The sequence below is a fragment of the Callospermophilus lateralis genome, unplaced genomic scaffold (genome assembly GCF_048772815.1).
Source record: "Callospermophilus lateralis isolate mCalLat2 unplaced genomic scaffold, mCalLat2.hap1 Scaffold_96, whole genome shotgun sequence".
Classification (NCBI taxonomy): Eukaryota; Metazoa; Chordata; class Mammalia; order Rodentia; family Sciuridae; genus Callospermophilus; species Callospermophilus lateralis.
In genome coordinates this window covers 2,795,195-2,814,705 of record NW_027517776.1, presented here as the reverse complement: position 1 = coordinate 2,814,705, position 19,511 = coordinate 2,795,195, and the positions used below count along the sequence as shown (strand labels likewise).

At 32.5% G+C, this 19,511-nt stretch overlaps 1 non-coding gene across 1 annotated transcript; it reads right to left on the bottom strand.

Annotated features, from left to right (window-relative positions):
* Nucleotides 1-242: 242 nt before the first annotated feature.
* On the bottom strand, nt 243-315 carry Trnav-cac (transfer RNA valine (anticodon CAC)). Its single transcript has one exon. It is a non-coding gene; the product is annotated as a tRNA-Val (tRNA).
* Between the last annotated feature and the right edge of the window lie 19,196 nt (nt 316-19,511).

Below are 19,511 nucleotides of genomic sequence, written 5' to 3'. Positions count from 1 at the left end.
AAATCATCAAAGTAATATTTTGTCTTGAATAATGATATCAATAAAAATTAAAACATCTGATTCAGTTTTACAAATCATTTTATAAGTAAATTTCAATTATACAATCCAAAGGAGGGAAGTGAACTTGAAATTAATGTAGTCTACTCAGTCATCTAAGGTATGAATCTTTTTTCTCTTATTCATACTAGATTGCCATTCAGCCACGTGTATTGTTTTCTTTTCTTTTCTTTTCTTTTTTTTTTTGGTGGGACTGGGGATTGAACCCAGGGCCTTGTGCATGTGAGGCAAGCACTCTACCAACTGAGCGATATCCCCAGCCCTGTATTGTTTTCAATAGAAAAACTAGCATAAAATCTTTAATACCATATATATATGCCCGTTTAACACTGTTTAATGGCTTCACACTGTCTGAACAATATAACATAAAATATTTTAGATCAAACTACATAAAATTATATCTCTGATGCTTTAATCACTTCTTTCAAATTTCTCCCCTTCAAAACCAACATTGCCCTTTATTAACATTTTTTTTTACCAACACAAATACTCCTCACTCACAAAAATGTAGCCCCAATCTGAATCCTAATTGTAAGAACTAGAAGCCATTTTTTCTTTTCCATATCTATTATTTTTTTCTATTTCCTTCAGAATCACTATGTAATAGTGTGTTTTATACATAGTCATACACCACATTGCAATGTTTCAGTCAGTGATGGATGTCTAATGGACAGTGATCTCACAGGATTGCAATGGAACTAAACAATTCCTATTAGCTATGGATATAGTTGCCACAATAAACCATAGCAAAAGGCATTACTGTTATGTTTATGTGATGCTGGTGTAAACAAACTTACTGTGCTGCCAGTAAGAATATAAAAATATAGCACATGCAATGGTAGATAATGATAATAAAAAACAATGTTACTCATTTATGTTTTGATAATATCATGTCTTTAATCACTGTTATAGAGTGTCCTCATTATCCTTGTATGTGTGTGTGTGTACACATTCTTTATTGTGAAACAGTATGTCATGTTATACCAGCAATAGCCTCTTATATCTCACATTTACTGAGTTTCTTGATTGCATCATTTTTTCTTTTATCTCTACAGTCTCATTTTGTTTTGTTCATGGCCTAGGAGCAATAATATTTTATATATTTATATAATATATTGATTGATTATATATATTTATATAATTTATTTTATATAGATCATATATATTTGATTGATTATATATTTATTATATATAATATATGATATTATATATCATATATATTGTATATAACATCATACATTATATACCATGATATTATATTATATATTATATAAATTGATTATATACTTATATAATATATTGATTTTTTTATATTTATATAATATATTGATTGATTTGTATAATAGCCATGGCCCATTCTAAAAAACTGTTAATAAAGCAATTATCAGCAGATAAGGGATTGCTAGTTAATTCACCCTGGGCTCCCTTCCTGCCTGGATCATTCTTCCCCTGCTCCATTGGCACACCTGTTTCCCACCTTTTGACCTTCCCACCTGCATCCGCCATCACATGAAAGATGAAGGGAAATAAATAAGATAAAGGATGGGAATGTAGAGGGACAAAGAAAACCTTAGATATAAAAGGAATGGGACTTCCTCATCCCTGGGATACCTCCTTTCTGGTCCCCTTTTTCCTCCAGGGAGAAGTTTATTCTACTACTCTTTAAATAAAGCCTCTTTCTTTCTACTCTACACCTGCCTCCCCATGCTTTTCTGGTGTAATACTTCAGCACTGGGGAAGCAGGAATCTTCAAGGTAATCAGCAGTATCAGTAGTAGACTATATATATATCATCTAGGTTAATGTAAGGTAACCCTATATGATGTGTACACAAAAGCAAATCACCTAACAATATATTTTCCTGTCATTAAACAACACATGACTGTATAAGTTTATTCTGGCTTTCTCTTCAGTGTTCCCAGGAGTGAGTCAGCATTAAAGCTGATTAAGCCAGTTGTTAAAATTAAACTGCACTTGTCAAAATAAATGAACTAAGCACCAACAAAGGAATTGGAGAGGCTTTTTTTTTCTTTTACCCTAATAATGTGCTATTTGTTTTCTCCATATTATGAACAAAGAAGAAGTTCTTTCCATCAGCAAGGGCTATTTTTGATATAAGTTTTACCTTTGAATTTAACTAGGTATCTTAGAATAAACAAGAATATCTTCTTTTTTGGATATGGCATGACTTTCAATATTTCTGGATAAATGAAACGTTGTCCATTCCAAGATACGTGTATTGTAATCTCAAGGGGCACAGAACAGATTACTGCCACTAACAAACTATATGTATCTAGTCATTTAAAATGTCTAGAATCAACCATGCATAGTGGTGCATGTCTGAGGCTACTGGGGAGACTGAGGCAGAAGAATTTTAAGTTCAAGGCCAGTCTGAGAAATTTAGTGAGACCCTATCTCAAAATACGAAATAAAAAGGGATGTAGCCCAGTGGTAGAGAATCCCTGGGCTTAATCCCAAGTACCCCCAAAATATACACACATACATGCATACATAAAGTCAATTGGATTAATCATATAACCTGTAAGTAATAACAACTACATAGTACTTAAAAATAGTAAATCCACAAAAATGTCTTATATATGTATATATGTATGTGTGTGTGTGTGTACATGTATTTTATTTATTTATTTACTTACTTACTTACTTATGCCTTCTCTATTTGTTGAAAAGGGATGCTTCCTTCACTGCTCCTGAGGACAGTAACGTCTGTCTTTACATCATATTTGGTGTTTGTTTTCCTATTTATGTGACAGGGTAACATGCACCATCTCTGGACTTTGTGGAGTTCTCCAATCCTTGGATTTATTAGAAAACTTCTTCAATATGAAAAGATGCTGATGAATGCATTGTCAGTGTCTGAAAATATATTGGCTCACAGAATAATAAATATGACTCCACATCTATTGATTCTCAGAGGAGGAAGCATAATGGAAAAGCCAAGTGTTTTCTTCATTAAGAGTTCCTTAATTGTTCTTTTAAAGTGAATTTTGTTATTATTCCTTGAGAATATATATATTACCAGCTTTACAAAATTGGTAGGAAAAATCACTCCCAATCAATGGGAAAGTTATTCTTTTCCAAACAGTAATGCAAATGTTTAAAGAATAAACTGAATTAAGACTTTGTTACTGAACAGTGTCCAAATCTATATTTCGTTAAAACATATATCTCTCTTCTTCACAAATTATAAATTCCATAACTGTAAATAGCAATATTCTATCACCTGTAAAGTACATTTTAATTTTTAAAATAATAAATATTGCTTAGCATTTCTTGTGCTGTTCCCTGTGCCTCTGCTCTTTAAATTCTTCATATCATTTTGTTTTGTTCAAAACTCTATTTAAGAACACTTTTTAAGTGCCTACTGAATAAGGCACAATCCTGGCCACTAGGGGATAAAATGATGAGTAAATGATAAAATACAACAATAGACAACTTATAGGATTTATTTGTTAAATGGGATATTGATTATTTAAAGCCCCCAGAAAAGGAAACCACAGACTGACAGAGTTGAGTTTTTTTCTGAGAACTGGGACTGGGACAGTTTGAATCAGGGCCTTGACTGAGAGTCCTTGCACACTACAACCTCAGAACATGTAAACCTGATTCACAGTAGGAATTCGGCGGTATTTAAAAGCAAAATTATTCATTTTGGATTTGGAGCTTTATAGCAGAAATTTAATTTTTCTGTTATACAGGGAGTTTGGTTTCCTTAGAGTCAAAAACTGCCTGATTGAACTTGGATCATCAAAGTAGGGGGAGAAGCTCTGTGCATAGTGGGAGTTCAATGAATTTTTATTGAATTTTGGCTTTTACATTTGATAAAATCAGAAGCTTAGAGAAAGACGGATTTGTGCAGAAATTGTTCAACAAGATGTCAATAATCATCTTTCATGACCACACTCCATGTATCTCTCATTTTCCTAATCTTCTAACTCAACCTTTTTTTTCTTTTGGCTCCTATTAATGTATGTTTATGCCCCCACTCATTTTCACCTCTGCATGTTCCTAATTCTCAGCTCTCACGTGCCTTGATCTCCCTCTTTGTATGTTTTAGTGACCATTTCTGCAACTCCAGCTCATCCTGTTATACCTCACATTTGACCACAGGCACTCAAATGTCAACAGCTATTGCACAGCAGCAATGAGCATTTTAAACTTATTAAATGTGTCTGTAAAGAGGCAAAAACGTAGCTCCTGAAACCTATAGTATTTTCTTTATATCTTTCAGGTAGTGCTTATCATAATTTGCCTTTTTTTTGAAAAAGGTGTTAACATGTATTTTAAACATCTACCTTGATTGTGATATGTTTTCAGAATGAGATTGTCTTTTTTTTCCCCTATGATTTGCAGTATACAGCAGGGTAGCTCAGGCATAGTAATTCTTCAACAAATATTTCTTGAATATTCCACTTTCTTGTTAAAGTTTTGATGTCTGTGCATCTAAGAAGTTTCACTTGCAAGATCTACTTATGAACATTAATCATTTGCTATTTTCTTATCTTGATAGATTGGGTCTTCCAAGTCTCTTAAGGGCTGAGGACTTTCTAGTTTTCTTTTCCAATAAAAATCATTGCTAAAATGCCTCCATGTATCATTATTCAATGATCTCTATATCTGTAACTTAGGTTATTCATAAGTCTCTACCAGTTGAAATTTATTTTTCAATAAAGTTTGATTGTGAACAATCACTATCTCCACATGGAGGAAAAACTTCTCAGTTAAATGATGATTTTAAGTCTTATTTTTCCATTCTTATGAATAACTGAGAAGGAGGAAAAGAAATGAAATCACAGAGAAATTGAAACAAATGTAAGAGATAAAAAATAAAAACATTTGTTTTTATCCTAGCTCTATTTTCTTGTGATTCAGATAGCTACTTTATCAATTAAAGGCTTAAGTGAAATATCTGTAAAATACAGGGCTAGCCAAACAAAATTATTTCTATCAACTCATAATGCTAAACCCTATATTTTAAGATAAAGTATATATAAAAGATTTATCTAAAGCCTCAGATCTTTAAATTTCTGAATTCCTGAATGCATTATCTGAAACGACATGCCAAAGGAGATGACAAGAAACTTTTTCATTTTAACCTCTAAAAAAACCAATGATCCAATTCAAAATCCAAGACATCCATATAAACATGGGAAGAATATTCACAATGCATTCATTAAACTGTAAAAAATGAAATTAATAATGAACAGATTTTGAGCATTTATTAAATAAGTATACTTTATGTCAAGACTTGAGTAATCTATGCCACAGTAGAACCACTCAAAAATCACTGTGAATTCTAGTGGAAAACTCAACTAATCCTCTCCTCTGTTCAACCACGTATCCAGACCTGCCAAGCTCATGAGCAGACATAATCCTATCTAGCCAAACAAACTAATAACAGCAATAACAAAAAGGAATGGGTCAGAAATCATTCTAATTTACCAAAACATTGCTCTAACAAGCCAAGTACCATTCATAAATTATTTTATTTTACTATTTTCTTTATTTGTTAACAAATTTAGTAGCAGATTTCTTGTAAGTATGGAATCATTTCAATTATTTGTACTGAACTGAATTCATTCATTGAAATGTATTGGGCTTCTTTTTGACATCAGAGTCATGGTATAGCTCATTAGTTATCTAAATGAATTTGGTTGAAGTATCTAGCAATTTTAGGTGCTAGTTATATCATCTGTAGAAGTGACATGATAAGACTATTCCCAGCGCCTCCTTCAGTTCTTTCTATAATTTAGTTTTTGTTTCTCATTCATAATTTAGTACCAAGAGCCACTCAACAAAAGAAAAAGAAAGGCTAAAGAAAAAAAAATTCTAAGATATATTTTTGTTAAATTTTGGGGGGAAATAGAAGTTTTTTTTATTTATTCTTAGTTATTTTAGGAAACTTGATGTATTTGATTTAACAACACCACTTTTCAAAAAAAAAAACATTTTTTAGTCAACTGAATCCTCAATTAGTTTTCACACTGCGTCATTTTTACATTCTATACCATTAAATTCCTATAAAGCTTTTCAGCCTTTGTAGGCATGCTGACACACTCTCTTAGAACCTAGATACTATACCATACCCTCCATTTATCATTAAGAAAGGGCAATTGAGTTTAATGATTATGCAGTCCAGGATTGATTCACGGCAATGTTTTGTTGATCTCTTGTCCTAAAATGTCTACAGAAGAAAAAAAAAATATTTCTAGCAAAGAAATCAGATGACCTTTAAGAGTTTTTATTGCCCTTTCTTTTTATGCCCAGATGCCTAAAAATGGGAAACCCTGCCCTAATTTCACCAAGATATTAAAATTGTAGATAAAATTGTTTTTGAATGTCAGGTGAGAGATTTGAGATTGAGCAAGCATTCTCAATGTCTTTCACATGTCTGCCTAGGAAACTTAAACTAAAAGCAAGGCCACCAAATAAGTCAAGTAAATTAAACTAAGTTTATAAAAGAAGAGTTAGGATTTGAGCAGTCCAAATTTGTATATAAACACATGTAAGAGAAAGAGGTCTTGGAGTGTGACTCAGTGATACAGTACTTGCCTACTATGCAAGAAGCAAAAAAAAAGAAAAGAAGAGAAAAGAAAAGAAACAGTGACAGGAAGGAAAGAAGAAGGAGGAGGAGGAGGATAAGAAGAAGAAAAAGAAGAAGAAGAAAAGGAGGAGGGGGAGGGGCAGAGAGAGGGGGAGAGGGAGAAAGAGGAGGAGAAGGAAAAAGAAGACAAAGCAAAGCCAACTTCAAGTGAAATTACTGTCCTCAAGATATTAAGATAGTATAAAGTATGGCACATCTTTAGCTTTAAATAAAAGGAATGTCTGGGTATATACTTGGAAGGACCTGTGTCATCTGAGAAGTGTGTTTGGGAACACCGATTCTCTAACATCAGAGCATAATATTACTCATATTGGCAGCCTGGGTACAGGATTGCCTCAGTGAATACTACAATTATATAGAAATATATTTAAAACTTTAATTTTAATACTTTGATAAAATGTCAAAATTGTAATTCAGTTTATTTTGTACTTTTTCTGTTTGTTTTTCTATTATTAAATGGTCCAAGCTCTGTCATATATAAGAAGTGTTTTTAAAATCAAATACACTTGAAGATATAATTATAATAAATATCCAGAACAGAAATCTTCCACAAAGAAAGAAAAGTTTATCTATTTATCCAAATTTTAGAAATCAGAATCTATTGTCAGAAGTGGGTATAAGTAATAAAACATTTGATCTTTCTGATGGACAATATTATGAATTAACAGATATTAAAATCATCAGTAATGATAAAGGTGTAGTTCAGAGAAAAAATTAAATATTTGTGGAACATATTTGTATTGTATTATAGATTTATCCTTTGAAATACCCTTTTAATTATTATTTATTTCCATTCTGTAATGAAATCCCATAGTTACTGGCACTTATATTTCTTTGATCCACACTACCACAAGGTTTAGTATTTCATGCTAGCTTCATTGTGTCCTCAAAGGATCCTGATTTTCATTATTGCCTGTGTATAATCTAAAATGAGGCCCATCATATAGCAATTAATCAATACATTTTTATTTAGTTGAATTCATCACTTGGATAAATATAAAGATTTAAGTTCTATTTTATATGTTCAAAACAGTAACGAAGTTGATTTTAGTAATAAAAGCAAAAGGGGCAAAATTCCAAAAATTTCTACTGGCTGATTCCTAATATTTTTTATAAATAATCACCAAACTATACATTTATATATTTAAAATGGAAATTATTATTATTCAATACATTTATTTATTTATTTAATCTTTATGAGGTTCAGAGGATCGAACCCAGGGACTTGCATGTGCTAGGCGAGCATTCTACCACTGAGCCACAACCCCAGCCTCATATAATGGAAATTATTGGCATCCACTTCTCAGCATTATTTTACTACCAAATATAACTAATTTCTATCTCTCTGGAAATAGTAAGTTAAATAATTCAAAGTGCTTTCTTTCTTATAGGACCACTCTGCAACTTAGAATAAAAATAGTTAATTAAAATTTAATCAAGAAATATAAATGGAAAATAAAAGTATCTTCAGCATTCTTTGGCATTGTTTGAATAAGAGAATATTATAAAATTGTATTATATTCTTCAACATATTCTTCAACATATTATTTGAATATCTGGAACATTAAGAGTTGCTTCCTTTCTGCTTACATCATATCTTGTATATGCCTGAGCTATGGGAATTTTTACTTTGCAGTCATTTACTTCTTAGACTTGAATTTTATTTTAATATTTATATTGAGACTTGAAATTTTCTTGCCTATGAAAAAAACAATAAAAACCAAAGAATTCAAACAAAGACCTTCCAAAATATAAGAAAAAAGTAGACTTTTAAGCTTCCATACTTATTTTTATGAATTCCCCAAATACTTCATATAATGAGCTCTTTATTTCATTCTTCTAGAATAACACATATACAACCACATTGAGTCTGCATGTCCTTAATTATGAACATCAACTTGAAAATAATACTATATGTGTACCCAAATTTTAATATTTACTAAGCATATTAGTCAGCTCTTTGTCACTGTGTCCAAAACATCTGAGAAGAGCAACTAAGAGGAGAAAAATGTTTATTTGTGGGTTATGGCTTTAGAGATTCAGGGCATGGTTGGCCAACTTTCTAACTCTGGGCATGAGATAAGGAAGAACATAATGGAGAAAGGACATGGCAGAGACAACTGCTCAGTTCATGGCAGGTGGGAAGAGGAAAGAGAGAGAGGAGCCAAGGACAAGATATAATCCCACAAAGATATCTTTTCAGTGACCTACTCTCTCCAGCCACACCCTGCTTGCCTATAGACAGCACCTAGTATAGTAGACCATTTAAATTATTAATCCACCAAATAGATTAATACAACGATGAAGTTGTAACTCTCATCGTCTAATCATTTCCTCTTTGTACAGTACTATGTTGTCTCACACATGGACTTTTGGGAAAAGCTCATATCCAAACAGTAATAATAAGTCATTGGGTAAAATTATAAAACAGTTAAAAATTTCCAGCAATTATAATTAACTCTGACATTTTCCCATTGGACAGCAGTTTCCCTTAATAACAACTGAGTTCAACCATATAATTTCAGTGATTTCTTGTTTTCATTTTTTTTAGAGTAATCTCATTATAGATCTTAAAAACTCAATCCTACTCATTTTCAAAACCCTTTCCATGCTTTTTCTAAAGTCCTTCAAGTTGTCCTTAATTCGATACTAGACTTGGTATCCTAAGTATATTTATCTATTTCTCCAAATTCTTGGGCTATTTACTCCTAGACTAGATTGATTAAAAATTGAAGCAAAAAGCATGAGACACCTGCCTAATTAACTCATCCTGGTAGGGTATAGGCCCACTTGTGGTTGGTCATCATTTTTACCTATGATCATAGTCCTTGGGTTTACACAGTTAACAGTTTCATTGAGCCTCAGTGAATGAGGCTTGTGTTCCTGAAACTGATCTAGACATCTATGATCGAATAGGGTGCTAAGTCATATATGTGACTAAAATTATCTAGAAATTAATAATAATTTCTCTTAAGCACAAACTTTTGGCGCCAAGAAATAATATTCCCAGGTAAACAAATAGACCCAGCTTCATAAGCACAAAATTTTCTACCTAGTGGGAGTACTCCTGTGAAAAAATACAACTTGCCAAACCTATGCAAGTTGAAACTGGAAACCTGATGCTTTATTTTCTGGAAGTTATCCACTATGATTATTTCTTCTTGATTCTCATTCTTCTCATTTTAATTTCATGTGTGAAAATCTCAGTTTTTACTCTGAAGAAATCTCCAAATTGTATAAGTCTATTTTAGTTTCTTGCAAATGGATAAGTCTTTGTGAACATAGAATATACCCAAAAGCCTCTTTCACTTTACCCTTTTGATAAATTGGATTGGGTACAATCTGTGTGGAATTATACTGATAGAAATTTTATATTTCTTTGTTGGAGTTTATTATACTTACACTTATTAATGGTATGATAATTAATTAAGGTATTAGAAAATGATTTTAGTACATATTTATTCATAGAAAGCACAATAGAGGAAAAACTATGATACCAACATTATTTTAATATCACAACGTGTTCTAACTCAAAAATAAAGACCTAAAATGTACCTTTAATTCACTGTTTTTATAAATTGAAACTCATCCATAATAAATGTAAGCATTATATTAGCATGATAATTATTTCTCTGGGTTTTTTTCTTTACATAAAGTAAAACTCACTCTTTTTTTTTTCTTTCTATGTTTGTACTAGAGATTGAATCCTGGGCTGCTCTACCACTGAGATATATCACCAGCCTTTTTATTTTATGTTATTTTATTTTTTTAAACTTTGGGACAAGGTCCTGCTAAGTTGCCAAGGCTTGCCGTAAACTTGCAATCCTCCAGCCTCAACCTCTAGAGTCACTAGAATTAGAAATTTTCTCATCATGCCTGGCATTGGCCTTCCACTCCATATAATTTTGTTTTGCATTTTTTTAAAGTTTATTTTCATTCTAATTTTTTTATATATGACAGCAGAATGCATTTCAATTCATATTACACAAATAGAGCACAATTTTTCATATCTCTGGCTGTATACAAAGTATATTCACACCATTCGTGTCTTCGTACATGTACTTAGGGTAAGGATATCCATGTCAGTCTACCATCTCTTCTACCCCCATGTCCCCTCCCTCATACCTTTGCCCTATCTAGAGTTAATCTAATCTTCCCATGCTCCCCCTCCCATTATGAATCAGCCTCCTTATATCAGAGAAAACATTCAGCATTTGGTGTTTTGGGATTGGTTAATTTCACTTAGCATTATATTCTCCAACTCCATCCACTTACCTGCAACTGCCATTATTTTATACTCTTTTACTGCTGAGTAATATTCTTTTGTGTATATATATATATCACAGTTTCTTTACCCATTTATCTACTGAAGGGCATTTAGGTTGGTTCCACAGTATAGCAATTCTGAATTGAGCTGCTATAAACATTGATGTGGTTGTGTCCCTGTAGTATGGTGTTTTTAAGTACTTTGGGTATAGACCAAGGAGTGAGAAAGCTGGGTCAAATGGTGGTTTCATTTCCAGTTTTCCAAAGAATCTCCAAAGTGCTTTCCATATTGGCTGCATCAATTTGCAATCCCACCAGCGATGTATCAGTGTGCTTTTTTTCCCATATCCTCACCAACACTTATTAATTGTGATCCTAATAGCTACCTTTCTGACTAAAGTGAGATGAAATCTTCAAGTAGTTTTGATTTGCATTTCTCTAATTGCTGGAGATGTTGAACATTTTTCATATATGTGTTGATTGATTGTATAACATCTTCTGAAAGGTGTCTGTTCAGTTCCTTGGCCCATTTATTGATTGAGATATTTGGTGTTATTTGTGTGTGTGTGTGTGTGTGTGTGTGTGTGTGTGTGTGTGTGTGTGTGTTTAGTCTTTTGAGTTCTTTATATATCCTAGGGATTAGTGCTCTATCTGATGTGCAAGTAGCAAAAATTTGCTCCCAATATATAGGCTCTCATTTCACTTAACAGATTCTTTCTTTTGCTGAGAAGAAACTTTTTAGTTTGAATCCATCCCATTTGTTGATTCTTGATTTTAATTCTTGTGCCATAGGAGTCTTGTTAAGGAAGTTGGGGCCTAATCTGACATAATGTATTTTTGGGTCTACTTTTTTTTTCTAATAGGCACAATCTAGTTTAATTCCTAGGCCTTTGATTCACTTTGAGTTGAGTTTTGTGCGTGGTGAGAGTTTGGGGTTTAAATTGATTTTGTTGCTTATGGATTTCCAGTTTTCCCAACACCATTTGTTGAAGAGGTTGTATTTTTTCCAATAAATGTTTTTGGCAACTTTGTCTAATATAAGATAACTGTAATTATGTGAGATAGTCTCTGTTTTCTCTTGTTCTGTACCATTGGTCTATAAGTATATTTTGGTGCCAATAGCATGCTGCTTTTTTACTATTGTTCTGTAGTACAGTTTGAAGTCTATGCCACCGGCTTCACTCTTCTTGTTAAGGATTGCTTTAGCTATTCTGGGTCTCTTATTTTTCCAGATGAATTTTATGACTGCTTTTTCTATAAGGAATGCCATTGGAATTTTGATTGGAATTTCATTAAATCTGTATAGTGCTTTTGGTAGTATTGTTATTTTGACAGCATTAATTCTGCCTATCCAAGAACAAGGGAAATCTTTCCATTTTCTAAGGTCTTTTTAAATTTCTTTCTTTAGCATTTTGTAGTTTTCTTTGTAGAGGTCTTTCTCTTCTTTTGTTAGGTTGATTCCCAAGTTTTGTTGTTGTTGTTGTTGTTGTTTGAGGCTATTGTAAATGGGATAGTTTTTCTCATTTCCTTTTCAGAGGATTTGTCACTGTTATACAGGAATGCCTTTAATTTATGGGTGTTAATTTCATATCCTGCTAATTTTCTTAATTCATTTACTAGTTCTAGAAGTTTTCTGGTGTTATATTTTGGGTCTTCAAGTTATAGAATCGTATTGTCAGCAAATAGTGCTACTTTGAGTTCTTCTTTTTCTGTCTGTGTCCCTTCAATTTCTTTCTTCTGTCTAACTGCTCTGGCCAGTGTTTCAAGAATTGTGTTAGATAGAAGTGGTGAAAAAGGGCATCTCTTTCTTTTTCCAGTTTTTAGAGGAAATGTTTTCAATTTTTCTCCATTTAGAATAATGTTGGCCTAGGGTTTAGCATAGATAGCTTTTATGATGTTGAGATATGTTCCTGTTATTTCCAGTATCTTGAATATGTATGGGTGCTGTATTTTCTAAAATGTTTTTTATGCATCAATTAAGATGATCATACCATTCAGTCTATTGATGTGATGAATAACACATATTGATTTTCATATGTTGAACTAACTTTGAATCCTTGGGATGAACCTTACTTGTTCATGTGCACTATCTTTTTGATATGTTTTTGTATTCAATTTGCCAGAATTTTATTGAGAATTTTTGCACCATTGTTCATTAGAGATATTTGTCTAAAGTTTTCTTTCTTTGATGTGTCTTTACCTGGTTTTGGAATCAGGATGATATTGGCCTCATAGAATGACTTTGAAAGAGTTCCCTCTTTTTCTATGCCACAGAATAATTTGTAGAGTATAGGTATTAGTTATTTTTTATAGGTCTTCTAGAACTAAGCCATGTAAAAATCTCGTCCTGGGCTTTTCTTGGTTAGTAAGCTTCTGATGGTGTCTTCTATTTCCTTGCAAAACCTGACTCAATTTGGGCAACTCATATCCTCTGGAAATTTGTCAATGCCTTTGATATTCTATATTTTATTAAAGTTTTCAAAATAATTTCTAATTATCTTCTGTATTTCTGTATTGTCTATTGTGATATTTTCTTTTTAACGTGTGTTAGTGATTTACATTTTTCTCTCTGCTTCTCTTTGTTAGCATGGCTAAGGGTTTGTTAATTTTTTTCATTTTTTCAAAGAACCAAACTTTTGCTTTGTCAACTTTTCCAATTGTTATTTGTTTGTTTCAATTTCTCTGATTTCAGCTGTGATTTTAATTATTTTCTGTCTTCTACTACTTTTGGTGATCATTTGTTTTTCTCTTTCCAGGGCTTTGAGATGTAGTGTTAGGTCATTTATTTGTTGACCTTTTCTTCTTTTAAGGAATGAACTCCATGCAATGTACTTTCCTCTTTGTACTGCCTTCCTAGTGTCTCAGAGATTTCAATATGTTGTATCAGTGTTATCTTAAACTGGTAAACATTTTTTAATCTCTTCCTTGATGTCTTTTGCAACCCATTGTCATTCAGTAGCATATTATTTATTCTCCAGGTTTTGGGCTAGATTTTATTTTTTATTTTATCATTGACATAATTTTATTCCATTGTGACCTGATAGAATGCGGGATAGTAGCTCTACTTTTTTGTATTTGTATTTGCTTTGTGGCATAATATATGGTCTATTTTAGAGAAGGATCCATGTGCTGTGAGAAGAAAATATAGTCGCTTGCTGAAGGATGAAATATTCATTATTTGTTAGTTAAGTCTAAATTGTTGATTGTATTATTGAGTTCTATTGTTTCTTTTTTCAACTTTCTTTTTTTTTAATGATCTGTCCTCTAGTGAAAGAGATATGTTAAAGTCACCCAGAATTATTGTGTCTTGAACATGAGAAGAGTTTGTTTGATGAACAAAGATGCTCCATTTTGGGGGGCATATATATTTATATTGATCAAGTCTTCTTGGTGTATGGTTCCCTTGAACCATATGAAATGTCCTTCTTTGTCTCTTTTGATTAACTTTAGCTTAAAGTCTACTTTATTTGATCTGAAGATGGAAACCCCTGGTTCCTTCTGCAGTCCATGTGAATGGTATGATTTTTCCCAACTTTTCACCTTCAGTCTGTTTATTCCTTTTTCTATGAGATGAGTCTCTTGGAGGCAGCATATGGTTTGCTCTCTTTTTTAATCCAATCAGCTAGTCTATGTCTTTTTCTTTTTGATTGGTGAATTTAGGTCATTAATGTTCAGGGTTATTATTGAGACATGATTTGTGTTTCCAGACATTTTTATTTATTTTTGTTACTTAGGTTGACTTGGTTTTTTCTTCGATAAGATTTTCCTTTAGAGTAATACCTACTTTTGCTGATTTTCATTGTTTTTTTTTTTATTTCTTCTTCATAGAATTGTTTGACAAGTATGTTTTTAAATGCAGGTTTCCTAGCTGCAAATTCTTTTAACTTTTGTTTATCATGGAAGGTTTTTATTTCATCTAAAGCTTATTTTTGTTGGGTATAAAATTGTGGTTGGCATCCATTTTGTTTCAGACCTTGATATATGGTCCAGGATCTTCTAAATTTCAGAGTCTGGGTTGAAAAATCTGCACATAACCTAGTTGTTTTCCCCCTATGTTTAATCTGATTTCTTTCTCTCTTAGATTTTAATATTCTCTCCTGGGCTGGGGATGTGGCTCAAGCTGTAGCGTGCTCGCCTGGCATGCGTGCGGCCCGGGTTCGGTTCTCAGCACCACATACAAACAAAGATGTTGTGTCCTCCGATAACTAAAAAATAAATATTAAAATTCTCTCTCTCTCTCCCTCTCTCTTTCACTCTCTCTTTAAAAAAATATTCTCTCCTTATTCTGTATATTAGGCATTTTAAGTATTATGTTCTTTAATGTGGATCTGCTGTGATTTTGTACATTTGGCATTCTGTAAGCCTCCTGAATTTGGTTTTCCAATTCATTTTTCATGTTTGGAAACTTTTCTAATAGTATTTCACTGAATAGATTATCCATTCCTTTGATTTGGAACCCTATGCCTTCCTCTATCCCAATAATCCTTAAATTTGTTCTTTTTATGCTATCCCATATTTCTTGAATGTCTGCTCATGGTTTCTTACCATTTTCACTGTGTAATCTACATTCTTTTCAAGATTATATATTATGTTTTCATTGTCTGAGATCCTATCATCACATGGTCTTATGTTTTGGTGATGCTTTCAATTGAACTTTGAATTTGGTTTATTGTTTCTTTCATTTCAAAGATTTCTGTTTGGTTTTTCTTTAGAACAAATATCTCCCTATTGAAGTAATCTTTTGCTTCCTCTATTTGCTTATGTAGTCTTTATCAAAATGATCTTTTGCTGCCTGTATTTTCTGTCTTATATCATCCTTTAATTCACAGAACATTTTAATTATGTACATCCTAAATTCCTTCTGTGTCATTTTTTTATCTATTGTGCTGGCCATAGATGCTAATAATGTGATATCTTGATTTGTTTGGGGCACTTTCTTCCCTTGTCTTTTCATGTTGCTTGTGTGTCTTCCTTTCTAGCACTGTGGATTCAAGGCATTACTGTTTTTACCCTATAGGATTATAGTACCCAGGTAGGGTTCCAATATCTCACCTGGCTGTCCAGTGTTCCAAACTGGTAGTTGCACCAAGTAAAGGTGGTAATGGAGGTGATGGAAAATGGTGGCTGCTGATTACAGTGATGGGATGTTGGGTCAGGTTGGGAGAGCTAGGCAATGGAGTTGTGCGATATGTCCAGAGATGAGTTCTATGGCATGCAGTTTTGTAGCTGTTGGCTTTCTTCAGAGCCTGTGATGACTCCAGGTACAGGCAGGCTATGGCAGTAGCTGCTGTGTCCCAAGATGAAGGCGACCAAGGAAGCTCCAAATTAGTAGATGGGTGTTTACATGGGAGTGGCTGGAGTTTCTGTGCATGGGGTGCAGCTGAGTGCCCTTTGTGGGAGTGGTGTCTGGGAATTTTGTGCTGGTGCTGATGCTGGTGGTCCCTCTAAGACGCCTGCCCAAGACCTGTGAGGGTGAGTAGTGGGGAGTCAGAGTCCTTTTCTAATGCGGAGGCCCAGAACTCTGTGTGGCACAACAGCCATTGTTCCTACACAGGGTCAGCTGTGTAGGGTTCCTTTATCACTCTCAGCAAAGTAGTATTCCCACAAGTTGAGATCTGGGTCATGGAGTGACACAGAATGCTGCCTCCCTCTGGCCCACCATACTTCATTGCCTATTCTATATATTTTGACATAGAAAATTGTGTTATGGCTATCAGAATCATAATATAGAAAAGTTTTCTCCCTTCATGAAACATCATCAAGATGCTGCAAGTTTATGTCTTTTGCTGTGCCTACCCATTAACAACTACTAATTCATTTTTTTTCTATTATATTGCCTTGTCCAGAATATCATAAAGAGAAATTATAATGTATGTAATTCTGTCTTTTGATTCTATTTTTTTCTACTCATATAACATATTTGAGATTCATCTATGTGGTTGTGTATACAACTAGCTCATTCTATTTCAGTGTTGAGTGACATTTTATTGTGAGGAGTGGAAGTTGTTTCTCTATTGATCAATGAAAAACGTTTAAGTTATTTTCATTTGGAATAAATTATTAATAAAGGTCCTATAAATATTTGTGTTTTGAGTTTACATAAACTTAAGTTTTGATTTCTCTTGGACTGGGATTGCTGTTCATTTTGTAGAAATCTGTTTAACTTTGCAGCAATTACCAAAATGTTTTTAAAAGTAACCTGAATGTATTTAATCCTCAGCAGCAATGAGAATTACAGTTGTTCTGTTCCTGAAAATAATTTGCTTTCATATATCCTTATTAATTTTCTCTACTTATATGTTATGGAGCAATGTCTCCTTATACTGTTTATTTGCAATTTCTCCAATACCGAATTACATTGATCATTTGCTTTACATGCTTTTCTGGATCCTTAACTCTTCTTTGGTGAGATCTATCTTCAAATAGTTTGTGTTTTAAAAATCAGGTGATTTATCCCATTATTGAATTTTTAAAACAATTTATATTTTTATTATATACTTTTTTGTCAGTTATATTCTCAAATAGGAAATATTTTTGCAGTCTGATATTTTTGCACTTTGTAACTTGATCTTTCAATTATTTATTTTCAGGGCAGAAGTTTTTAATTTTGATAGTTAAATTTATAATTTTTTAAAAATATCATGGTTTTGATTGTTGATTTTTCTTGTATCTGTGCTTAAACTAACAAAGATTGTTATACTTACAAGTGTATATTGTATGGAAATCTGAAAGAAAAATGATGAAAACAAATGTTGTAATAAGAAAAGGCAGTTTAAAGGCAGTTCAAGTGAATAAACTTGAAAAATGATTGAAAATAATTATCCAGTTAAAAAGAGTTGCCTTTAAGATGATTGTGGCTTTGTGAAATGTTCCCCAAGGTAAGCCATATGGCCTCCTCTCTTTCATTTGGAAATTGTCAAACTATATAAGAGAAAATTCACAGCATATTTGATTAAAGACACTTAGACAAATTTCAATATTCTTCAAAGTCTCCATTTAGAATTAAAAAGATTTGTTTTAACTGTATCTTCTAATGAATTATTATTATATATAACCCCTTATTTTATCTATTAGCTAAAGAAGTAGGTTTTTTGTTTGTTTGTTTGTTTGTTTTTTTTACTGCATGCCATTCTTCATTATAGGACATAATATATCATTAGGTGTGCAAAGGCATTCTATGAATAAATACATGGGATCCCAATAGTTTCACTATCAGCTATGGGATTTTTGGGAAAAAAACAACTTCAATTTTGGAAAAGAAAAGAGCTGTAAATATGTGATGGGGAAAAAGATTTTCATTGGAGAAAGGTGATGAGAATAATAGAGGCAAAAATGAGTAAGGTTTATAATAACATCTTACTAAATGTGAATAGAAAGTATAAAAGATCTCTTATAAATATGCTTTGGAGGGCTGGGGATGTGGCTCAAGTGGTAGTGCACTTGCCTGCCATGCGTGTGGCCCGGGTTCGATCCTCAGCACCGCATACAAAGAAGGGTGTTCTGTCTGCCAAAAACTAAAGAATAAACATTAAAATTCTCTCTCTCTCTCTAAAAATAAAAATAAATATGCTTTGGAACTGAATGTGAAGCACTATCAAATAGTTAGATAAATATATCTCATAATTATGATTTTTAGTGAATCCATATATCATAATTATATTGGGAAAACTTCATTATCAAAATCTTCTGAATTGTTAGAGGCAATTTTGAATCGAAAAGAAAGATTAAAGGAAAACTTAATGTTTGATTATGAACTTCAAAAATTAAATACATCTAAGTGGGTAAAATATAGGTGCTTAGATGAAATATTAAGATATCAAAGCAAAAATGTAGCATTTGTTTTTCATCACTATAAAATATGTATAATCAACAGAGATAACTAGTGAATCAACTCAAAAATGTTGAATCTATACAATAAAAATAATTAGAATATACACTGAGTCATCTATGCTTAAAATATCAATTTTATTTATTTTGTTTGTTTGTTTTTTGTCTAGCCCTACAGCTTTATCGATTCCTGGTGAGCCCTTTGAGTGCATATAAAAAGTGCATTTAAACTTTTCATTTTCTGATGGGCAGTCTGTGTTCATCTTTAATGAGTAAATTAATTTAAGCCCCCTGAGTCCTAAAATTCTGATTAAGAATTACAGTGTGCTTAGTAGAATTCAAAGATACATTTCTTATGCTGAAAAACTAGGTGGTCAACAACTACTGTGTTCCTCAGGAGAATAATTCACTAGGAAGTTAAGTAGCAGTGTTAGAAATTGGAAACCTAGAGGGAAGAACAGCTAGAAGGAAAGTAAACTACACAAATTGCCCTCTGTTTGTATAGGATATAAGATAATATTTCTGTTACCATATCATGTTATATCTGAGATTTGCTATTCATGTATACAGAGAAAACAGATTTTTTTAACTGGGAATTGAACAAGGGGCCCCATACATTTTAGGCATGTGCTCTGCTACTGAGTTACATCTCCAGCCTAGAAATACTCTTGATTAAAGTCAATGAAAATGGTACAGAATAGAAGTCACAGAGACTAATGCACAAAATTAGAATTATC